Below are 25,526 nucleotides of genomic sequence, written 5' to 3'. Positions count from 1 at the left end.
ATTTCTTCTGGTCTTGGATAAGCTAAAATATCAGGTAAAAGTTTTTTTAAAAAAATTTACATAATTTCTAATGAAATTAAAAATTATATAAATTTTAAGGGGCTGGGGATGTGGCTCAAGCAGTAGCGCGCTCGCCTGGCATGCGTGCGGCCCGGGTTCGATCCTCAGCACCACATACAAACAAAGATGTTGTATCCGCCAATAACTAAATAATAAATATTAAAAATTCTCTCTCTCTCTCTCTCTCTCTCTCTCTCTCTCTCTCTCTCCTCTCTCACTCTCTCTTAAAAAAATTAAAAAAAACTTTAGACTTTAGACTTCTTTAGACTTCTTTTTCTTTTCATACAAACAGGTATTTGCACAGTTACAATTTTCAGTGATGTCATGTGATCCTTGATGTTGTATATCAATTTATCCACCCAGCACTTCTGTGTTTCAAGAGAATACTGAAAACAGCCCAGTGTTCTAAGTGTCACAGCTAACTGGCTAACTGTTTAGTCTTATAAGCTCTCCTGTTGATGCTAATGCTGGCAAAAGATTGAGAATCTTTTTTGTCTATGTTGTTGTTCCAGAGACCAAACTTGGAAAAACACTATCCCAGAGAAACAATAGCTGGAATACAGTAAGTGATTAATAGATGCTTATTGAAGAGTTGAAAAATGGGTGGGGTTAATGAATGAAATTTGTTCATGCTGCTGTTAAGAATCGCTTGTGATTTTGTCATAGTCTCTCCAAATAGGAGTTTTTCAAAGATTATGGGAAGATGGGTCATATTATTGAATCTTATGTGGTAATGTCACAGTTAAAAATATTTTATATATTCTAAATGTTAAACAACTCCAAAATGGTACTAGAGGGTACTCCTGCATCCTGCTGTACTATAGTGATGATTCTCAATGTGTGATCCCCAAAGGAACAGCAGCAGCAGTGCCTGCCCACCTGTTAGGAATTCACATGGTAGCCAAGTGTGGTGGTGCATGCCTGAAATCTCAGTGTGGCTCAGGAGGCTAAGGCAGGAGGATTGTGAATTCAAAGTCAGCCTCAGCAACTTATCAAGACCCTTTATCAAAATAAAAAATATATATATAAAGTAAAAAGGGGCTGGGATGTGGCTCACTAGTTAACCACCCTTGGGTTCAATCCCTGGTGGAAAAAGAAAAAAAAGAGAGAGAGAGAGAGAGAGAGAGAGAGAGAGAGAGAGAGAGAGAGAATATATGAATATGAAAGAAAGAAATAAAGTAATTCACATGATATACTCACCTAAGCTCACTAATCAGAAAGTTTACAGACTTTCATGGGATTCTGAAGCACACAAAAGTATAATAAACTCTGTTCTAATTGAAGGCTTAATAAACTGTCAATTAATCATAAGAAAATTAGTTAAAGGTGATATATCACTGTCCATCAAGTTTCAAAAATTGGAAATTTCTGACTTTTCAAAGTGAATTAAGCAAAGTTCAATGGGAACACTTTAAACTAGTTTGACAAATCTTGGAACACCAAGACTTCCCATTACAGTACCCTAATACATAAATTTTGTGATTAATATTCACAGTATAACTCCTACCAATGAGATAATGATCATTCTGGATGGGTGGCTTAGTGGTTAGCTTGCAATAAACCTGCATTACAGAAATTGGTTAGTACAAAAACTATATAGGTCTTTCTCTTAGACCAGAGATGAGTCATGTGAGAGAATAATATCCAACCTTAAGTCATTTGAAGTCTAGTTTAGTTGTATCATGAAAATATTTTAGAAGCAAGAATTTCAGGTCTTAGCAACAAAAAATAAGTTCCAATGCTAGATTTGTAGGAATTGCTGAAGTCAGGGAAAGCCACTCCCCACAACAGGATACCCTGGGTATGGGATCTTTAGACAGAGGAGCCCAGGAAAGAAATTTCAGAGTCTCTGACAATATCCAAAGAAAATAAATCAGTTTTCAATAGTTGACAAACTCAGAGAATGGAAAACTATCTTTTGGAACTACCCTTAAAATAAAAGGTTACAGGGATGAGATGTAGCTTGGTGGTAGAATCCTTGTCTAGCATGTACCAAAGCCCTGGCTTTCATCCCCAGCACTGCAAAAATAAATAAGATTACATTTTTCTCTTCCACTACATCCTCACTTTTGTTTAACTTTGAAATCAGAAAGTACATGGCAAGGCAGGATGGGAAAAGTGAATGCACATAGTAATGAAACAGAAGTCTACCATGCTCCTCTGTTCCACCACAGACTTTCAAGAAAGGTGACTTCTACAGGCTGGGGAGATGAGAGCATTTTAACCCTAAATCACAGCCAGCCTAGGCACTAGTGTCTTGAACTGGACATTTCTCACTTCTTCATGGGGACTTCTTGGTTACTTAAAGTGACTCAGGGTATTTTATTACCAAAGGAAGAAAGAAAGATGTCAGGAACCTGAAGTTTTTCCTTTAGGGGCAGAAAAACATTATCAGAACTGAACACATTTGAAAAAGATGGTGAGAGACAAAAATAAACTTGTGTTTTGATTATGTCAGAAGTTGTGCTTGCTCAACATAATGCTTACACACATATTGAGCCTCCAACAATTTGATTCAAATCCAAAAATTCTATAAACCAGAGCTGAGCCAGATTTGTGCATGTGAAGCCCATCATACTGTAAGTCAACAGGTGGACACACACCCAGATGTCCAGAGAAACATGGAGGGTGACTTCTATATTTAAAATAATGTGTAAAGGCATGGGAAAATTTTGCAAAGACAAAGATCTATAATGAATATAAAAGTTTTCATTTTTTGTTTGTGCTCTTTCTTGAAGATTTAATTTTGTCACACACTGGAACATGGTCTAGAGTAAGACACATTCCTAAGGCCTCCATTTCCTTCTCTATGTCATGAAGGACTGAGTTAGTAATTTTAAATGTTTGTAATTATGATACTGTAACATCATTATAAAAAATAAATTCATCTTTGGGATCTTTATTTGGTTCAGATTCTTTCGCTTAAGTTGAAATGTGATATTTAGCAAGTTTCCTAATTTTCTATGTTATAGGTGCTTGACCCCATAATGCCTACCTGGCACTCCTGCAGGATGTCTGCAAAGTTCAAAGAGAGAGTTTTAATGATAGTCAGAATGATGGTTCCCAAACTTGTCCATGTCCTAATTCTTAGAAATTGTGCATATATTTCCTTTCATTGAAAAGAAGACCTTGTTTGTGCATGTGATTAAGTTGAGGACCTAGAGAGGAGCAGATAGTCCTGTATATTCAGGTGACGCTACTATGACGGTTTCTTAAAATAAAGTGAATATTCCTAGGGTGGGGAGAGGGAACCTATAGAACAATAGTCAGAAAGAAGTAAACTGTCAGTTATAGGAGAAAAGGAGCCACAATCCGTGAATGGGGATGCCTTCCAGGACTAAAAATTGCCAGGGAAACAATGTTTCCTAGCGCACAGTGAGGGGAGCACAGTTCTGCTGTTGTGAAGCAACAATTTTTGAAGCTTCAGTTTTTGAAACCTACCATTTCTGAAGCATGGTTAAGACCTAATCAGACTTTGACCTCCACATAATAAATCTGCACTGCTTAAATCACAAAATGTGTGGTAATTTATTATGTTAGCCACAGGAAACAAATAAAACTATTCACATTATAGAAAGTTCAAAACATTGCACAAATGATGGCACTTTTGATGGTAAAGGTAGGTATTCTAAAATTATATGAAAAGAACATTGATTCTCAAGAAACATGCCAGAATGCAACCAAGAATGGAAAAATACTAAAGATTGCACAGACCAGCTCCTTCTTCCAAGGTTCACTCTTCTTATCCAGACGGTATATTCTTCTCTTAAATATCCATGCACAGAAATACAGCAAATACTCTTATTCACTGATTTCAGAATACCATGATTTTTATTACAGAAAAATTCATTACATTTTAATTAAGACAGATTTTTAAAAAGTGCATAATTACTTTATTCTTAGTAGTGTTACCATGAAGAAAAATGTTCTCTACTCATGACAAGCAACTATTCCCACATTAAATACTTTCAAGCTTAGAGTCCCAATGAAAATTCATTTATTTTTGTTTTTAGGTGTCACCTACATATCTTTTTGGATATTGGGATTATTTAGATTATTTAATTTGTGAACAGTGTCTAGGCATTGCCTCTCTTTTCAGAAACCACTCTTCTCATTCAGTTATGGTTGGAAGTAAGAAGTTCTTACTTAGCTATAGCTTGATAGGAGTAAGACTTCTGGTGCACCGTTGCACAGTAGGGTGACTATAGATAACAGCAGCATACTGTACATTTCAAAAAAAAGTTGGAAGAAAGGACTTTGAATATTCTCACCATCAAAAATAATAAATGTTGGAGACACATATGTTAAAATAGGTTGAAGCATTATACAATATATCCATTTATTGGAAGATCACATGAGGCCCCATCAATAGGTATAATTTTTTTGTGTGTTTTCACATACCAGTTAAAATAAACTGAATTTAAATTTAAAAGGAATCAAAAACCAAACCAAACAAAAACACCCTTCTGTACTCTGCTCTGTAGTTGCTGAGTTTGAAGCTGTGCAAATTTCATTTTTTCTTTGCGGGTCAGCTTGCTGGTGGTTTCAATCAACAAAGGTGGTGGGACTTGAGAATGACAACAAGCTTACTGTTTACTGTGTGCAGCAGCATGGTGTCTGTTCTTCCTCCCGCCCATGTGGCTATCTTCTGCACCAGTGGAAAATTCCAGTCTGCTGTTTTGAATTCTACAGAAATAATCCCTAGGTGCCCCTCAGAGATATCATCCAATCTTCCTTATTGGTTTGAGCTTTACCCTGCTGGGTGGCTCCTCTAAGACAGAGGCACCAACCCACTGGCAGCCCACCTCAGAGGGTTGTGTCTACTCTGAGGGGCCCCTTTCTTCATTCTTTTGTTCTCCTAGTACTTGGGTTGCAACTGCCTGCTGAGGTTACTGTCTGGCTGATACCACTTTTGTTCACTCATCTCATAATAATATCAATCTAACAGCTGAACAAACATGCTATATTAAATATATCAACCATCATCAAGTGGATATACTTTTTTCTCAGCAGCACATGGATCCTTCTCAAAAATAGACCTTATGTTATGCCATAGGGCAACCTTCAGTAAATATATAGGGGTGAAGATAATACCATGCATTTTATCTGATCATAACGGAATAAAACTGGAAATCAATGATAAAAGAAGGAAGGAAAAATCCTACATCACATGGAAAATGAACAATATGTTACTGAATGATCAATGGATTACAGAAGACATAAAGGAGGAAATCAAAAAATTCTTAGAGATAAATGAAAATACAGACTCAACCTATCGGAATCTATGGGACACAATGAAGGCAGTTTTAAGAGGGAAGTTCATCACCTGGAGGTCATTTCTCAAAAAGAAAAAAACAACAAATAAATGAGCTCACACTTCATCTCAAAGCCCTAGAAAAGGAAGAGCAAAACAACAGCAAATGTAGCAGAAGGCAAGAAATAATTAAAATCAGAGCAGAAACCAATGAAATTGAAACAAAAGAAACTATTGAAAAAATTGACAAAACTAAAAGTTGGTTCTTAGAAAAAATAAATAAAATCGATCGACCCTTAGCCATGCTAACGAAGACAAGAAGAGAGAGAACTCAAATTACTAACATATGGGATGAAAAAGGCAATATCACAACAGTTGCTACAGAAATACAGAAGACAATTAGAAATTATTTTGAAAACCTATATTCCAATGAAATAGAAGATAGTGAAAACATCGATAAATTGCTTTGTTAAAATTTTGATAACTTGTTCTGTGTCTTGACTGGAACCTGGATGATACAGGAACTGGAAACAAGAATTCTTCCAGGAAACAAACCCTCAAAGATAGACATCTAGGAATTGGTTTCTATATATCTTTGGGCTCACAGTGTTGTGCTTCTTGGTATAGGAATGAAATGCTAAATCCATAGTAGTTAGTGACATGATAATTAATTAAACTATATCCCATGTTTGTGATTAAGTAACCTCTGAGGCAAGGCCTTTGGGATATGAAATGCTTCTTTCATTCAACTCTGATGGCAGGAAAGTTGATAACACAAGGACTTTGCTGTGAAATAACTGCATCTGAGTGTTGTAAAGTGCTTAAAGAAATAAATCATCAACTGAGATTACAGTTAAGGAAGCAAAGGACATCATTGGTGGCCCTTAAAAAGAATGTCCTATAGCTACAGAGTTAGACTCAGCTAATCCAGACATGAGTTGTGAAAATTTCAGAATTGCAATTTACATTTGATTCACAGTTTTGCAAATATCCCAGGTGAAAGTTAAGACATTTATGGAGAGCCACAAACTCCCGTTATTTTGGATCTCCTTCCCCAGGGAAAACAATCTAACTCCCTGGTGTCTCAGAAGTCTAGATATCCCTTACTTTGAAAACTTTATATTAAAAAAAGATCTTATAATAACTGTATTTGGAAGGTGGTTTTACATACTGACACAGGTTCTTATTATGTTACCTGTTTTTTACCTGTCCTTACTGAAAGAACGAACAAGGCTTGTCGTCGGAGCGAATGCCCATTTATTGAGGAACAGCTCTGCATATTTATAGAGCCAGGGGTGGTTTGACAGTTGTAATGGGGTGCTTTTTGATTAGAGGGTAAGGATCAGGTGAGCCAGCATGACTAGTTTGATTGGTGGGTAGAATCAGGTGAGCCAGCAGGGTTCTAATTGGTGGGTAACGATCATGTGAGCTAGCAGGGCTCACCACTGGATGGCTCTTCTTGGGGGATGGGGAAGTTAGTCTTTGGAGCCCCGGCAACCCCCAACATTCCCCTGTCTTTGTTATTAAATAAGAATTGGCATCAACTCACTCTGGCTGCTTCCTGCTGAATTGGGCGGTGTGGGAGAAAGAGGAGGGAAGTAAGGAGCCCCCACAGGAGGGCAGAGAAGACTGGTATCAATGAAGGTTCCTTGCCACTAGAGATCCAAGATGACATCAGTCTATTTGGCATAGGTCTCTACTGGAGGTATCATCAGTAGCCAGGAGTTGGTAATTCCTGGGGAGAAGTTGGTTAAAAATTTGATTAGAAATTTTACCCACCTGAGTCTGAATGAACTTTATGATAGGGGGAAGGAGCAGGCAGAGGGAGTTTTTATAGCCCCAATCTAATGGGGTCTCTGGGTCTGTAAGCTGCCTTGTTGGCCCAAGGGGGGTTAAGTGTTCAACCCTCAGCAGGGGGTTGAGTGTTCAGCCTTGAGCGGGGGCTTGGGTGTTTGGGCTTGAAGCAAACAGGTGATATAGAACCAGACAGAGGGTGTGAGAGGCCAGGTCATTCTGCAGCTAACTTTGTTTGGGATGCCCTGCAGGACCTTTAGACCAGCCTGTCCTGCACCTAACACCCTCAATTCCATTCTTCATTCCTAGTCCAATCTAGCTCTCTCCCCTCTCTATTAAGGCTACTCTTCAAATTTTCTCCTACCTGGTTATACCAGCTACCATATTTCCCTTTGAGAGCAGTCAGATCTCCCCAGGTTTTATGTGAAACACCTCAACTTTAAATACTGATACTTGGAATTCTTATGAAACTGGGAGGCCCTCTGGAGCCCTGTGTAAACTTGAAGGTGGACACACTAAGTGCATGCTATCACACTTGGCATAGATGCTTCAGCTAACCACTGGTCTGAGCAGCGAGTCTCAGTGGTACTTACGTACACTCCAGCTGCTGTCAGAAGATGGTGACTTCTTCCCCTGGGAACTTAAAACTGAACTCAGACATGCACACACATACACATAGGAAAAGCAGAAACTCTATCAAAGCCTGTACTAGCTCATGACACCAAAGCTTCTCTCTCTTCTATTGGCAAACGGGCAGGACCCAAAGAAGCACCTTAGTTTTTCAGAAGCAGGGAATGTGGATCACCATAACAGGGCAATCTGCACGCAGGATGGAGAAATTGAGGAAAGGAAGGATTTAGAGAGCGCTTCAGACAGGGGAAGACAGAAGATAGAGCAGGTGGGATGGACCAGAGCACATCCAACGCCTCACCCAAGGAGAGCTCAGGTTGCCTCCCAGGACAGTCATGGGCTCACTGAAGGTAACTGGGTAGGGGTAGATGTAAGCAACAGGAAGAAACAACTTCACCAGGAACCCAGGCATGGGAACACAGTTGGAGGGTGATGATGGGAACACCAGTGTGTGCACATGCCCAAACTGTGCGTGCCAACTATGTAAAGGGTCCTGCACACCAGTTACACTTACAGCCATAGGGTCATAACTTATAATCCCAGGGGCACAACTTAGAATCCTCGGGGATAAAAAGTACAAATTCTGACCCAGAAGAAAATAGCTAATGGTCTAAACAATTTTTAAGATTTAGCTAACTGACACCAGCAGAAATCTAGGTAATAAATATGAAAATGAGTTTTAATAGCTTTACTGGTAGCCCCTTAAAGTTAAAGCACAGTAGCATACACTCTGGACTGAAAATTTGTGCTCCTTCCTTTCATATGCTGAAATTCTAATTCTATGTGATAGTATTTGGAGATGGGCATTTGGGAGGTAATTTGGTCATGTCAGTGGGGACCCCATGATTGATTAGTGCCTTAAAAGGAAGAGATAGAGAAAGCTGGCTTTCTCTCCCTCTCTAGACCATGAGAGGATACACTAAAAAGGAGGAAGCAGGGCTTCACCAAATATCTGATCTTGGACTTAAGAGAGAAATGGCTGTCTTTTTGCAAATCAGCCTATGGCATTTTTGTTCCAATAATCCAAGCTAACTAATGGAGAATATAATCTTTGGTTAGGCTAAATATTCTGATGTGGGTACATTTACAGAAATTCTGGATTTCACCTTCACTATTCTAGAAGAGTTCATAGCAGTTTTGTTGATTGACTATAACTTGATTATAATATTTCTTTCATTAAAGTCAGAGATGCTGAACTTCCTTGGAATAATATAAAGGAATAAAAAAATCCAAAGTTTCGAGGAGATGGAAAAATGGGCTGAAACTAGTATTCAATACTTTGTGTTCATCTCTCCCCCATTTCATCCCCTAGGAGTGCTCAAAAGACAATCATCTCACTAAGGTTCTGAGATCTGCATTGGTATTGTCATCACTAGCATCCTTGGTGAGCTGGTGGTAGGTTTTCCTTCTGGGCTGGTTGTGAAGATGGAAGATAATTCTCTGATGTGAGAAGGAATGACAGGATCCCAGAGGAACAAAAGTCTACTGCAAGTACATAGCTGATCTAGACAGGAGAGAACATTTACCTTAATTATAAGCAAGGGTATACTGAAATTTATACTATTTCTAGGGGAACTTCTGAGGTTACTTATTGATTATGATGCTTCTAGGAATAAACAAGATGGCTTGTTTAATTAACACTACATGATTAACATAAAACAAACATATACCATTAGTTCTGGCTTAATTTTTATCATAGGGAATCCCAGAGAAAAAAGCTTTCATATTATAGTCAATTCACAGACTTATAGACACTTATTTAATGGGCAAGTCTCTCTCTCTCTCTGACTGTTTCTCTCTCTCTCTCTCTCTCTGTCTCTCTCTCTCTCTCTCTCTCTGCAGGTGGGCCCTGCCACATTGCCACAAGTATGTATACAAACATTTACCTAAGCCTTTCCCAAAGAGCACATAGTACCTTTATAATAAGGGAAAATCAAAACACTTGGCCGTTATCAAGGTCAATATCAGATTATATTTGATCTGACAATAATTTCTGAGGATCCATAATGTGGCACTATACCCCAATGAAGTTTTTTAAAAATAAATTTTTAGTTACAGATGAATGCAGTATCTTTATTTTGTTTATTTACTTTTATCTGGTGCTGAGGAATGAACCCAGGGCCTCACACATGGGAGGCAAGTGCTCTACTGCTGAGCCCCATGGAATTTAAATAATAAAAAATGGAATACTAGCTGAAGTTTGAATGACAGTATTCCCAGTAGTTTTATCAATACACTCTGTATATTCCCTACTTCCTGAGGGAGTAATTGTAGTAGACAAGTTTGAAAACCACCACAACCCACATGTGGTCTCTTGAATACATAGATTGGCCACTTTATTTTCAAAGGATAGGTCAGATGGAAGCCATTAGAACTTTCCTTCACTTAGCAGAATAATAAAACAACTATGCAACATACCTATGACAATTGCAAAAGTCAGTTCACACCCAAATCTTGAAATATTTGTTAGTACTGATATATATCATACCCTAATAATACTAAATGTTCTCCTATTTAGCCTCTGAGAAAAGGACACGGACCTTCAAGAACAATTGTGATTACCCAAAAACGTAATTACCTGGCAGCTATAATTGTAGTTGCTGTTCCAGATATGATAAGGTAAGTTTAGAAGTAAATCAACATATCTCTAGGCACTTAGAATCTGGTTCTTTAGTCAGAAAACATTGTTTGTTCCCTTATTCAAGTTTGCAAGATTCAGCTATCGATGGCACTTTGATATTACCCTTCGACTCTTCTTCACAAACTTGCCTCATGGCAACAATAAATCTTTTGCCATAAATCACAATATAGTCTGCAGAAATCATGAGTATCTTTATAATGTCCACTCTGTACTGCTCACATTGTGCCTTTTGGACCATAAGATAGGATTAGAAAATGTCAATTATATCAGTTGTTTTTGTTAGATCCTTGCAAGCCAGATGGTGGGAGATGAACTTGATAAAAATACAGTGTTGTACCATCATTGTGAAAACTTTCAAGATTTAGTGGTCTGAAGTACGTTGCGCTGTCCTTTCTAAAGGGAAGAATGAGTTGCTTTATCATGCATTATTACTATTAAACGGGAGGCACAGTGCTTAGTGGGCCTTTTTGGTACATTATTGGCAGTTTAAACTCATTTTAGTGTGTTACTCTGACCCTTCTACTGAGAAACCCAGGAGGCTAGGGTAACATCAGCTGTGCACTATGTTCTCCTTTGTACGTGAATTTCAGCTCCTTAGTACTTGACCTCCTTGCTCCTTAGCTACCACCAATATTCTAGCAGCAAATTCTCATCTGTGGTCTCAGGCTTGGCTCTGAAGGATTTCCTCTGAATTTCTGAGCCAGGAGACAGGTCCTTCTCAAAGATCTGAGTTTCACCTCTCTGTAGCTACTTCTCCCAACCAGTGCTTTCAGGAATCCCAGCTCCTTCTTCGTGTTCAATCCATTCCTAGGGAGAGTAATCACAATTGCAATTGTCTACTCTTTTATTTTCTTTGTGACACTTCAAATTCATCATTTTATTTTTGTTTTCCTTTCTCTAATACCTGGTTAACAATGCATTCTATTAAATACTCTTCATTAAAATGATGTTGTTCTGTGTTCTGGTTGGAACCTGACTGGCACTTAAATGGAAATATGTTTGCAAAGGATTTTATGGCTTTTCCCTACTTTACAAACTGAAGTAGAGAAATATTTCCAAAGATCAGGATATGATGACTTGTTACTTACATTGTTAAAAGAAACAAATACCTGCTAATAATATTATATTTATCTAATTCTCTAACATCTTAGATTATGTATATATAATCTTCTCTAAATAAAAATGGCTTAGCTAATTCATTTACATTTTATGTCATGCTATGTTTTACTATAAAATCTCCTGTATTCCTAAACTTTGAAAATCTGAAGTATTCTCCAGAATATTGGCACAGCAGGGTCTCCTTTGTCCCCTTGAATCTGTGACTTCAAAAACTTTTAGCCACAAAACCAATTTTTTTTATCAACAAGGTACTTTTGTAACTTCTAGGCTAGAAAAATAAAATGTGGAAGCAAATGCTTTTATTTTTATGCCTTAGAATTTCTCTCAAAAGTTCTTTGATTTAGTCAATCTCAGGATTTTCTGATCTCAGGGATTGATGATGGTGACTGGAAGTTGTTAATTTTTTAAAGAATATAATTAGTTCTGAAGGCTTTTGAATATGTCTATGATATGATGTTAGAATTATATTTGTTCAGTGCTCTCAATACTTTGACTTATAAAATATGTGAATATTCCTGTTTTCTTACTGTTTCTTTCTTTCAGAAAGATCTATTTTGGCTCATGGCCAAAGATCTATTTTGGCCCATGGTCTCAGAGGCTTCAGTCCATTGGTGGCCGGCTCCACAGCTTTGGGCGAAAGGTGAGTCAGAAAACCCCAGTAGAAGGGCCTAGCAGAGGAATGCTGCTCAGCCCCTGGCAGTCAGAAAGCAGAGTGTGAGAGCCAGGGAAAGAAAGGGGCTGAGACAAGCAACACCTTCCCAGGACATGCCCCCAGCAACCCACTTCCTTCATCCAGTTTCTACCTTCTACATTTTCCACAGCTTTCTGGTGAGGGGAGGATTAATCCACTGAGAGCTGAACAGAAATCCACTTAACCATCAATTGATTTATCCACTGATGAGGCCAGATGCCTGATGATTCAATCCCTTCCTATAAGCTCCACTTCTGAATATTGTTGCCCTGGGGACCAAGCCTTCAGAACATGAGTCATTGCGGAACATTTCTTGTCCAAATGATAACATCTGGTTCTCATGATAAGAAGATGCTGCTGACCACCTTAGAGTGTAAAATTGACAGAAAGATAACGTTTCTCAAGATTTTATTTGGCAGACTTGAGCTTCCGTGCTAATAAGACAGTTGTGCTCACTTCTCTTTTTCTCTAGCACTGGAAGTACTTGGGAGTTATTCCTGGGACAGCTACCAGAGCATTCAGGGAATGTGGATTAGCACACTGGGGACCACTGCTTCATGGAGTCACTGTTTAAAGGAGGAGGATATATAATGAGATACACAGTTTCCTAAAAACAAGATCAAATACTCAGAAATGCTTTCCCTTCCTACCAGTTTTGCCTTACAGGACAATGTGTATAATAAAGCATATGAACATTATTTTTTATGGGAGAATTACAGAGGAATGTAGGCAGAGACAAATAATAAGTAGTCTAGAAGAATCATTTTATGTACTGTTCACACAATTTATGTTTTCATTTGGTTTCTTGAAAGCCTGTCAATGACTGAGAAATTCTTACTATTTTTACACGGTAAAGAAGGGGAAGAGGAATTTGAAGTTGAGTTGGTGTTATTTAATTAAGGGACTGTGCACCTTCTTTGACAGAGGCACAGTACACAGAGTGAGCAATGATAGGAAATGTTCTTCATGTCACACGATTTAGGAAAACAGTCTGGTGGTTCAGAGATAGACTTTTGAGTCACAGAGATTGAAATCAGAATTTCAGCACAAATTATTAATAAGTTGTCCCTGTTTACCATTTTATCTAAGCCATATTTTTTTCTGATGATTTTTAAGGGCCTGATAACAAGATACTAGAGCAATCTCAAATTAGTAAATTCCTCTTATATAAATACTTGCATTTATTCCAAGACCAATAACAATAATATGTTGTGCACTGACAAAAATGACCAACTCCACATTCTGCTTTTGAGATTAAAAAAAAAAAAAAACTCTGTTATAATTTTGTTTTATTTTTCTGACAAGTGGAGATTATGGTATTATTTATAAGATTTATAAGAGAATTAGCAGGAATCATTCTTTCTAATTCATGATGAACAAGGTACATCATGCTTGACTCATAGTAACAGCTCAGTAGATATTAACTATCACTATTACCACTTTTAGGGAAAAATAGGCCCCCTTTGGGGGCATTGCTGGCTGGGGAAAGACCACTCCTCTCTGATCTAGCAAATTTCTGGAGTCAGTAAATTACTGGTCAGTGAGCTCATTTTTCATATGCAAACCCATCAGTATGGAGTCCTCCTCCCAATCACTTCTTTTGTTTATCTCACATAGGAAGTCAATTATTTCCCCTTCCCTTACTCAAACTCATGACCAGGTTTCAGATAACTAGGGACAGACCCTATGTCCTAAGACCTACTGGAGTTGTTCAAACTAACCTACTCTTATTGTTTAGATTCAAGATTCTCCAAAAACCTCATTCATGAGACCATGCAAAAAAGTTCAAAGGTGAGATGATTGGTTATTTTAAGGAATTATTTTAATGCCTTAAAATAATTAGGGCATTAATCTACTTGAATGGATTAGCTGCCTGGTAACTATAGGCAGGTAGGGTGCAACTACAGGAGGTAGGTCACTGGGAGTGTGCCTTTGGGACTTATATTTATCTTTATGGAGAGGAGTTCTCTATTTCCTGGTGCCATGTCCTTAGCTGATTACTCTGCCATTCTCTTCTTCCATGATGTTCTGCCTCACCTCAGTCCTAGAGCAATGGAGCCAGCCATCTATGGACTGAGACCTCTGAAACCAGGAACCCCCCCCCCCAAAAACTTTTCTTCTTCTAAAATTGTTTTTGTCAGGTCTTTAATCACAACAGTGAAAAAAAATGAATAAAACACCCTTTTTTGACCATTTTCTGCCTTGTATTTCCCAAAGAAATTCCAATTAAGCCTGAGCCTACTCCTCCCCTCACTCTTTTCTGCCTCTGGAATGACACTGGTCGTTCTCCCTGTGGCCTGAGAGGCATTTGCAGCTTTTCGTTTCTGGAGGAACTGTGAGTAACAGTGAACTTCTTTGAAAGACATTGACCTTTCTAGGTCATCACTCAGTCACCTCTATAATCCAAAATCCAGTGGGTATATTTTGAGAATTTCTAGAGTCTTTTTACTCAGGGTTGGATATGTAGCCTACTTTGGGCATGGGGCCATCGGCAAGCAAGGTTTGACAAGGACATATTGTGCTTTTCCTGTTACATTGCTCCAGACCAGCATGATAAATGGAAGCTGGTCTCTTCTACTGGACAATGAGAGGCTTTGTGGAACAGAACCGAGGCATCCTTGCCACCAGGGAACACAGTGATGGATGGGGGAATGAGGTCATTTTAGACATCATAATCTTTCAAGTGCTACCTGACTTCATTGCATATGTGAACCCCATGGAGATCATCAGAAATACTGCCCAGTCAAACCACCAGAATGGGAAACAACAATAAATAATTAAATAAGTAAATCATTGCTATTTTAGATAACTCAATTATCAGATGGTTTATTATACACTGAAGAGTAACTGAAGTCAGGCAGAAAGTGAAAGGGTACTGGAGGGAATAGATCTTTGTGTGCCATGGGGAAGGGAACTACTCTGGATCATAGTTGTGTTTACATATTGACATCCTTTATATTGTGGGACATGATTTAGGGGACATAAAATTGAAGTTTAAAATCCAACCATAGTGACTTGAATAACCAGAGACTGGAAGAAACTCAAGAGGGATAGGATGGCACCTCATTAATGCTCCTACCATGAGGTCTACACCTAAACCCTGGAACCTGTGAATGTGTCATAAATGACAAAGAAGGGACTTTAAACTATTTAGAATCTTGAGTCATAGAGATTATTCTGTGTTGTCAGGGTGAACCTTAAATGCAAGTAAAGGTATATGTATAAGACAAAAATAGAAAGATATTTGATGTCGACATAGAGGAAAAGGTGAAATGAAGGTAGAACAGAAAGAGACTTGAAGATGGTGAACTTGAAGTCTAGGCTGATGCAGCCATAAGCCCAGGCTTTCTGGCTGTCACCAAAAATTGGAAGAGGCAAGAAATGCATTCAGTAACATCACCCTGCCAATCCCTTGCCCTTATCGCCATGAAACTGATTTTGGATTAATAAGTTCTAGAATTGTGGTAAAATAAATTTCTGTTGTTTAAAGACACTGTGACATGGTAGGGTGTCACAGCACTCAGAAGAAACAAATACAGGTTTCATTTAGCACAAATGAAATTAAAAATCTAGCAAAGAGCCACACATTAGTTCTGTTTTGCTGGTAAATGGATGGAGCTGGAGAATATAATGCTAAAGGAAATGAACCCCTCCCCCAAACCCAAAAGTTGAATGTTTTCTCTGATATGTGGATGCTAATTCACAATGGTTGTTGGGGGCATGCTAGGGAAGAGCAGGGTTATTTTGGATTTGGCAGAAAAGGGGGATGGAGAGGAAGGGTATAGAGGTAGGAAGGATAGTTGAATACTCTACGTGCATATATGACCACATAACAAGTGTGATTCTACACCATGTATTACCAGAAGAATGAGAAATTATACTCCATTTATGTATGATTTGTCAAAATGCAATTTACTGTCATGTATAAATAATTAGAAAAACAAACAAACAAACAAACTAAACAAACAAACAACAACAACAAAAAAAAAAACCCAAGGCAGACACTGGGGTGCAAGCCTGTAATAAAGCAGATCTGGATGCTGAGGCAGGAGGATTGAGTTCAAAGCCAGCCTCAGCAAAAGCAAGGCAGACTTGTCTCTAAATAAAATAAAAAATAGAGTTGGACATGTGGCTCAGTGTTTGAGTGCCCTGAGTTCAATCCTCGGTATCCAAAACAAAAAACAACAACAAAACAAAATATATCATACCTGAAAAATACATGAGGTTATACAGATGTTATTAATTTAGCCACTTTACAATTATACATATTTTAAAACATCATGTATGTCATAAATCTGTACAATTTAAATTGTGGCATTTGCCAGTAAATAGCTGGAGTTTGAGAATATCATGCTAAGCGAAATAAGCCAATCCCACAAAACCAAAGACCAAATGTTTTCTCTAATATGTGGATGCTAATTCACAATGAGGCAGGGGCACTAGGAAAAAATAGCATTACCTTAGATGAGGTAGAGGGAAGGGAAGGGGATGTGGGGATAGGAAAGACAGATAGTAGAAGGAAACAGACATTATTACTGTATGTATATATGTGACTACATAATTACTATGATTCTGCAACATGTATACTCAGAAAAATGAGAAATTATATCCCATCTATGTATGATATATCAAAGTACATAAGTGCATTCTACTGTCCTGTATAACTAATTAAATTAAAAAACCACTTCAAAATAAAAAGAAGAAAGCCACAAATGGGTAAACCTTGGATATATATAAAGTTTTCTCAAGTTCTTAGCTAATCTCTTAGTTAATCAGGAGAATAACTTCAACTTCACGGAATATAGAAAAAGTGTCAGTTTGAAATTACTAAGCAGGGAAAAATTTGCTACCCTCTAGAGGCTAGATAGAAAAAAAATATTCAAAGGAAAGTAATAGATCCACATTTTTAAATAATTCATTAGGAATGCAAAGAAACAGGATAATCGTACAAATAGTCAAGAGAGAAACAGTTAATTGAAAACAATCCCAAGATCATTAATACCTTGGCAATAGCAGAAAGAATCTCAAGAAAGCAACAAACATAAAAATATTTATAGAAAAATATGATAATAATAAATAAATACATGGAGATTAGCATCAGATGAATGAAAACTATTAAGAACCAAATGGACACTGGGTTGGAGTGGCACATGATTGTAATATCACCTCCTTGGGGAAGGAAGATTGCAAGTTCAAGATCAGCTTAGACAACTTAGTGATACCCTGAATCAAAAAAAAAAAAAAAAAGTCGGGGAGATGAAGCATAGTGGTAGAGTGTCCTTGGGTTCAATCCTCATTTAAAAAATAATCAAAGACAGCTCATTTGTTATCCAAAAGAATAAGGCCATAAAATTATGGAATGAAACTAATGGAATGATATTAAGTGAGAAAAAAACTCCAAATCCCTGCAATTTATAGTCATCAAAAGTTCCTGCAAAAATTAACATGGGAAAAAGATTCTTTGTATAAAATACTTACAGCATAATCACATGAGAGAAAAGGAATCATGCATTGGACATCATTATTGAGACTATTAAGAAAACAATTAGATAATTCAGACCCTGAAAAATTAAGCAAATTACTTCTACTGATAATATTTTAAAAATGCCTAAAGATCAACAATAAGAAGGCAAACAACCCAAATAAAATGTAGACAATTTTAATAATATTTCAAAAAAGTAGATTTCCATCTTAGTCAACTTTGTCTTCCATAAAAAAACACCACAGACTGGGTGGCCCACACCCAGGGGCCACAGACCTGCAGGCTCCCTGTTGGCCTCCAATCCAGGCCAGCTATCTAGAGGATGGTCTATTGCTTGATCAGCCATTTCAGACCAGCTTCAGCTTGGCTAGATCATGACCTTGCCTGCTCCTGGGGAGCTGAGACACACCTTTCCTAGGAACTCTGAACTCCTCCCAAGCTGTGCTTCTTTGGGTACCACATGATATTTCCATGTATTTTATAGCTGTAATTTCATTCTAGTTAGTTCTTTATATTAAACCTCTTCTGCTTAATCTCCAGATATTTTGTGTCTCAAATGAGAACAAATGTGTTCTGGAGAAAGATGTGAGGATAAACACATGCACATAGAGCAAGAAGCACATGTGACAATGTGTTAAAAATTGAAGCGTTCGATTTTATCATATATGTATATAATACATAAAATTTAAATAAGAATGAAACAGTGAGCCTAGGTCTGTTGGCAGTGATGACAGCATATATGGGCTCCCTACTCACGCTGGACAGTCCCCTCTGCCCTCGGCCTCTACATGGTCATCTCTTAACTAGCCACAAAGCTCGGCCCTGCTCCTGCCTTTGCTGAACCCCTATATCTTGCTTTCTTTCTCTCCCTGCTATAAAGTTCTCTTTCCCTCTGATGGTCTAATCCTTATTTTCAAAACCACATTCAAGTCCATATTATTGATACCTGTCAAGGGGCCTCCCCATTCCATAGGTCATGCTGATTTTCCACCCCTAATTTTTTTTTACATTCTCTCTTTCATGCCTTGAAATGATAATTCTAAAATTTATCACAAGTAATTGTGTCTCCTTTATTCTGGAAGATCTGATGCTTTGTAATATCATGTAGCAGAATCCTCAGGTATGTGAGATTTCATGGCTCACTTCACAATTAATTGTCTTTATGGCCATCTGGGAGTTACCTGGCCTACCTGTAACTTGGTTTGTTCTACAAAAATGGGAGCAATAATTGACTTGAACTCAAAGTGATATTAGAATATTAAAAAGTTTGAGTTTCCGGGTGATATACATAAAGGGCTTAGAAATGAACATTTACATAGTAAGTGCTGTGGAAATAATTGCATTTTTAAAACTAATCACAGGGCTTGGTACAGGAAAGAGTTGTCCATTATATCCTTGTTAATGGGTGGATTAATTTAAGATTAATACACCCTTGTTGATTGGTTGATGACAACAATTTTTATTTTTCTCCAAATGGTAAAATGTGAAAGTCCACATCACAACCCTTATATTAGCTCTTTGTAACAACTATATTACAAGGGAGTTAAAGATTTTTCTTAAGAAAATAATGAAATACACTAATCAATAAACAATCAACTAAAGCAAGCACTCCTCCTTTCCTATTGGGGCTCTCTCAAACACACTGACAGCTGGAAAAGAAAGAAGAGATGAAAAAAAGAAATCCCTCATATACATACAGTAACTGATACATTCCTTGTATTTTTGATATTTTCACAATTTGAACATGTGGGATTAAAATCCTTTCAGCTAAAATCGTCCCTCGGTGAAGAGGCTTGAGTTCAGGTTTATAATCGGCTTGGTGGCAAAGAGATCAAGAAGTATGTTTTCTCAGAGTCAAGGCCATGTGCGAGGATCCTGCCTACAATTTAAGGATCTTGTGAAATTTGTCAACTCCATTGTAGTAGGCAAGTAGGACACCCTGCACTAAGTACATTGTGAAGCCAAAATCTTTGCCTTTGTGTAACTGCACACCTAATATGTGTGGGTGAAGGTCACAGAGGACAATGCGTGGCATAATTCATAAGACAGACACTGAAGGATGTGTGGATTCAGAGGAGACAGCCCTCACAGCCACCTGACGAGCAATATTCAGCAATGACTCAACAGATGTGGTTCTGAGGGAAGCTGACCTTGGGGGTTGGGTAGAATTTTTAGCTGAAGGAAAGAGTGAGGAAAAAACTAATGAACTGTTTGTATTTAAGAATATGTTAGAGCTGGCAAACAATGAGACCCCATTCTCAGGAGACAGTGTGTTCAGTTTAATTAGGAAGACAGAAATTAAGAGTAGTAGGCTCAAATATTTAATTAGAAAGCTGTGGGTACATAGAGAGTACTCATAACTAAATAATAATCCAAACATCCACTTCATAAACTCTGAGAAGGAAATTAAACATCACAAGTAGGTAAGAGTCTGATAGTTCTGTCTCATGAACTGGACGTTTAGAGCTGCATTGAGGATCTTTGGCAGTATTGCCCCAGATAGTGAGCAAATGGGTAATTCTTCCTTTGAAAAAGTAATGCTATTGTATTCTGTTCAACAAATCACATGCTCAGAGATTCCGTAGGGTTGGTAGCCTTCAGCCAGCTGCCCTCTTATGACAATGACCCACATTCAATAATGGTTATCATAGTAGGAATCTGGAGCACAGAAACAATGTAAAGCTAGTCCAGCCCATGAGGCCACCAAGCTGCCTACCAGATGGCCTCTGAGCTCCAAGTCTCCAGCAGTAGCTGAATGAAACAAGTAATGACCACTGACATGAGCAGCATCTTTTCAAATAACTAGCAACAATGATGACTTTTTCTTCATTATTTTTTTTCTTTGTTATTTTTTTCTGAAGAGATTATAACCCTGAAGATCAAAAGGCCAGTACAAGAGGTTGATCCGGCAAGAATAAATGTGGGATAAACTTGAAATGAACTCTTCTTTTAGAATTAAATATGACAGTTTATCATGATGGTTGGCAGATAGAGAAAAATAAATGAGCCAGGTGCAGTGGCACACACCTGCAAAAAGTGGCTATGTTTATTTTCAAAATTTTCTGTCTTCCCAGGAGGATCATGGGTTTAAAGCTAGCCTCTACAAAAGCAAGGTGCTAAGCAACTCTATGAGACCTGTCTCTAAATAAAATACAAAATTGGGCTAGGGATATAGCTCAGTGATTGAGTGCTTCTGAGTTCAATCCCTGGTACCCCCCCCAAAAAAGAGACTGTATTAATATTAATATTTTCTTTGGGGCTTGGGTTGTGGCTCAGTGGTAGAACACTTGCCTAGCATGTCTAAGGCACTTATTTAAAAATAAATAAAAATTAAAAAAACATGCCTAGCATGTCTAAGGCATCTATTTAAAAATAAATAAAAATTTAAAAAAAGTTATTGTGTACATCTACAACTATAAAAACAAAAATTAAAAAAATACATTTTCTTTTTCTGACTATGCAATTATGCAATGCATGTGTGTGTGTGTGTGTGTGTGTGTGTGTGTGTGTGTGTGTATAATGGAATACTACATATATAATATTTATTATATATGTAATATATATATATATATATATATATATATATATATATATATATATATATATAACATATATAATTAATTAGAAAGAAAAAGGAGGAAATCCTATCATTTTTGAACATGAATGGAACTATAGTATATTATATTAAGTGAAACGAGCCAGACATAGAAAGACAAATATTTTCTCACTCGTTTTTGAAGCTAACAAAGTTGACCCCATAGAAGTAGAGAGTAGAATAGAAGTCACTAGAGGCTAGTAAGGGAAAGGAAGAGAGAGAACAGTGAGAAGATGAACAATAGTTCCACAAAATGGTTGGGGAGTGGCATAGCCATATAGCACAATGAGACAACTGTAGTCTTCAACAATTAATTTTAGATTTCAAAATAACTAGAAGAAAAAAATTGAAGGTTCTCATCACATAGAAATTATACTATTTCTCTAACAAAAATTGAAAAAAGGAAATGACAGTATTTGAGGAAATAAAAATGTGAATTACCTGTTTTTTGGTTTTCACACGTTTTATAATGCATATAAATGCCATATTGTATCTCACAAATATATATATATATATATATATATATATATATATATATATATATATATATATATATATCAAGCAAAAAAAAAAAAAGACAAAGGAGGAGGAGAAGGAGGAAGGAAAGAAGAAAAAAAAAATCTACTTCCATAATGGCTTTGACACCTGAGACAATCATTTTGAAATCTAAACTAACCATGTCACTCTACTGCTTTTCTTGTATGACTCATTTTGACTCATTTTTTTCCTTTTCTGGTATGATTTTCAAGTGTTTGTGCTTATTTTCATAATTTTCTGTCTTCCAGAGACTACATAGTAATCATGTAACCAGAACTACTTTTGATAAAGCAAAACAGTAGTGAAGAGTCATTCATACCTATGGGAAAATCATATTAAGAAAAATAATTTTTATATTTCTTCAAGATAATTAAATATATAGTATAACTGCATCTAGTAAAGGACAGCTGATCCCCTAGTCTGTATAAAAATGATACAATCAAAAGACCAATGTTCTGAAAGAAATTTTTATAGGCGAGGATTATTTATGTCATTTTAGAAGAGTCTGGAAAACAGCATGTTTTAGAATGAAAAACTAAAATTTTTCAAACAAAAACTAACTTTTAAAAAGGTTTGTTTTCCCTAACATGCTTAAAAGCATCAATTTGAGTGTTTGTGTCCATAATTTAGTGAACTGTGGAACAAATTTGCTATATGACATCTGCCTGAGGCATTGGCTTGAAAATATTTCACAGCTTCATAAATGTACCATGATTAAGTATATTTTAGTAGTCAACTGAATAATATTTACTGCATCAAAATAAAAAAGGTTTCTTTTTTTGGCTTTATCTGGGCACTTTACAAATGCATCCTAATTTCATTTTATTTCTTATATATCAGGTCCAAAACAAAAGTTATTTTAGTGATACAAAAGAGACAGGGAAAACTATCTCAAATCCCAAAACACAACTTTCTCCTTTTCACAAAGAAAAATTATGATCTTTTTCTATGTAAAAGATATGAATACATATCCTCATCTAGGGAACAGCATTTTATTTTTTGATATTCAATACATACAGAATAACAGCCCACAAGGAGACCTACATCCCAACCCCTAGACCTGTGAAAGTATGTTACTTACATAGGGGAGAGTTTGCACATATGATTCAATTAAGGATTTTTGGAATGGGATGGGAAGATGGAAACGTGGATAAAAATCAGACAGAGTTTGGAAGATAATATACTGCTGGTTTAAAATGGAAGAAGAATAGGGGCTCGGTGGATCGTAGCTCTATGGTATAGCGTTTGCCTATCCTCTGCAAGGCCCTGAGTTCCATCACTACCTCGCACTCCTCTTTCACCTCTACCACCCCTCACTCCCGCAAAAAAATAAATAATTAAATAGAGCAAAAACAGAGGAAGATACTGCATGCTAATCAATGCCAGTAATTTTCACAAGCTGGGAAAGGCAATGAATGAATGAATGGGATTCTCTGGAGACTCCAGGAGATCCATAGCCTTTATAATACCTTGATTTTAGTTGAGTGAAACCCATTTCATACAATGAAATAGACCATAGACCTCCAGAACTATACAAAAGTTTTCTTTATTTTAAGCCACTAATTTTATGACAATTAGTGGCAGCATTAATAATAAACTAATAAGAGTATCAAATGACATATAGTTGGTACTCTGTTAATTAAACACATTAATAAGGAGTGAAAGAATTTTAATGAAAAAGCACCCTCAAACATCAATTAACCAAACATAAAACTCAACAAATGTTTCCAAGCACTTATTATAATCTTATTGTGTTTTCAGTAGTTAAACACACACATTTAATCAGCATGTCACTTGGGATTCTGGGAACTTGGATATATAGACAAGTTTGTCATGTACCTCTAACTCCTATGTCCCATGGAAGTATAAGTTCTAGGAAGGAATACAGCATTTAATAAGCATTAAAGCAAGTTCAGGAATTATTGTAATACAGGAGAGAAATAATAAGGCCACAGACGTTTAGAGTGGGAGGAGAAGGAGAGAGAAATATCCCATCTAGTTGGTATAAACCAGGGATTGGTTGTTAGAAAGAAGGCAATTTTAGACATGTCAAGGTGGACAAAGGAAATAGTCTGAGTAAATATACGATGTTAGGAATCCATGAGACCATGAGGCAGCAACAAAGAATTCATAGCTGTGTGCATAAGATTGACAAAGCAAAGAAAGTTCAGCCAATGGAAGGCTCTGGAAGCCAAGTTCGGGATTTTGTCTTTTTATTCTGCAGGCAGTGGGGGAAATTCTCCAAAGTCATGTGACATCCTCACTCCCTGATGTTGAAACAAGCATGAGTGACTGGAAGTAGATGAACCTGAGGAAAAAGACTATGGGCTACCCTGAATGTGACCCACCCCTCACCATTAGGTACAGCCTTGGGTTAGTCATGGAATGAAAACAGTGATGCAGGCTATTTCAAGAAATGGAGCTCAGAGGACTCTCTCAAACTTGCTCCCACGGGTTCTTTCCTCTGCTTTGACTGGATGGGATCTACAAAACCCAGGATGACCTAAAAACACCAGTGTTGGAGATGGCAATGCCTTCAACTCAGCTGTGTTCAAGAAGGACCTGGAAACGTGTATTTGGTGGACATTTAGCAGGCCATGGCACAGGAAATAAGATATTAGTAACCATTTCCAACTCCCATGGCTGCAGATTCCTTGTGTAGGAGAGGACAAAAGGAGGCCTTGGCTTAAATAATCTCTTATTGAGTCCTGAAACAAATGCTTCCAAATTTCTGCAATTATGTGCATAAAAGCTCATGATTGGGTTGTGGAACCTGGAACGTTCATTAATCTATGGCCAGTTACACACCATTGTCCTAGGCTGGCTTCAGTTTATTCCATTATAAAACTGTGATAATAATAATGTACTTTTTATTCTTCCCACACTGTGATTGGTCAACTGGTGTGGTCAGGTTTGGCCACAGTATTAAGGATTTGCTGATAGAAACCTATACGTTTTGGGAGGGTTTTAGAAATTATTTTTTTCAGTGTTATTATTTTACACATCAGAAAAAAAAACAGAACCAAAAAGTCTCTGAAGCCCAGGGACTTGAGCGACTTGTCCAAGGTCACCTGAATCTCAGAAATTGGATCAGAACCTCTAGGTCTCTTGATTTTGGACCTGGACATTTTCAATTAATTTTCCCCAAGCCCATATTCTGAGTGTTAATGTAAACCTTTGCTCTTTCTCCTCTTACTAGGAAACAACTAACAGCAAAATCTGTACCTTGGAGTTATTCACTGAGTCACTCAGTTCAGATGTACCTGAAAGGCTGGCTGCTTTATGACTTCTTCATTCCATTCTCCAGGCACTGAAGGGAAGCCAGTCCTTCTCAGCCCCAGTGTTTCAAATCACTGGGAGCACTCTTATTTGTATTCCTGTCAATGTCACTTTGAAAGCATTGTAGCCTACATTTAGGATAATAGCCAGTCTGAAGTTTATGAAACAAAAGATTGATATCAGCTTCATAAAACTCTGGAGAAAGCAATATCTTTTCTATATCTTGCTATGCCTTTAATTCTAGGAAACCTCATACTCAATGGTTATTGGAAAATCTAATTAGTAATAGTCAAGGCAAAAACACAAATAACAACTGGAAATATCCTCCAAGAGCCATATTTTCTATTAATGTTCTTAGCCTCTCTACTGATTTAATGGCAATGAAGGATCACTTAAACTTTTTCTAGGTCACAAGGATATTTTCTTTTTTTTAAAGAGAGTAAA

This window comes from Callospermophilus lateralis, unplaced genomic scaffold (genome assembly GCF_048772815.1).
Source record: "Callospermophilus lateralis isolate mCalLat2 unplaced genomic scaffold, mCalLat2.hap1 Scaffold_197, whole genome shotgun sequence".
NCBI classification, from domain to species: Eukaryota; Metazoa; Chordata; class Mammalia; order Rodentia; family Sciuridae; genus Callospermophilus; species Callospermophilus lateralis.
Note: the sequence above shows the minus strand (reverse complement) of the source record.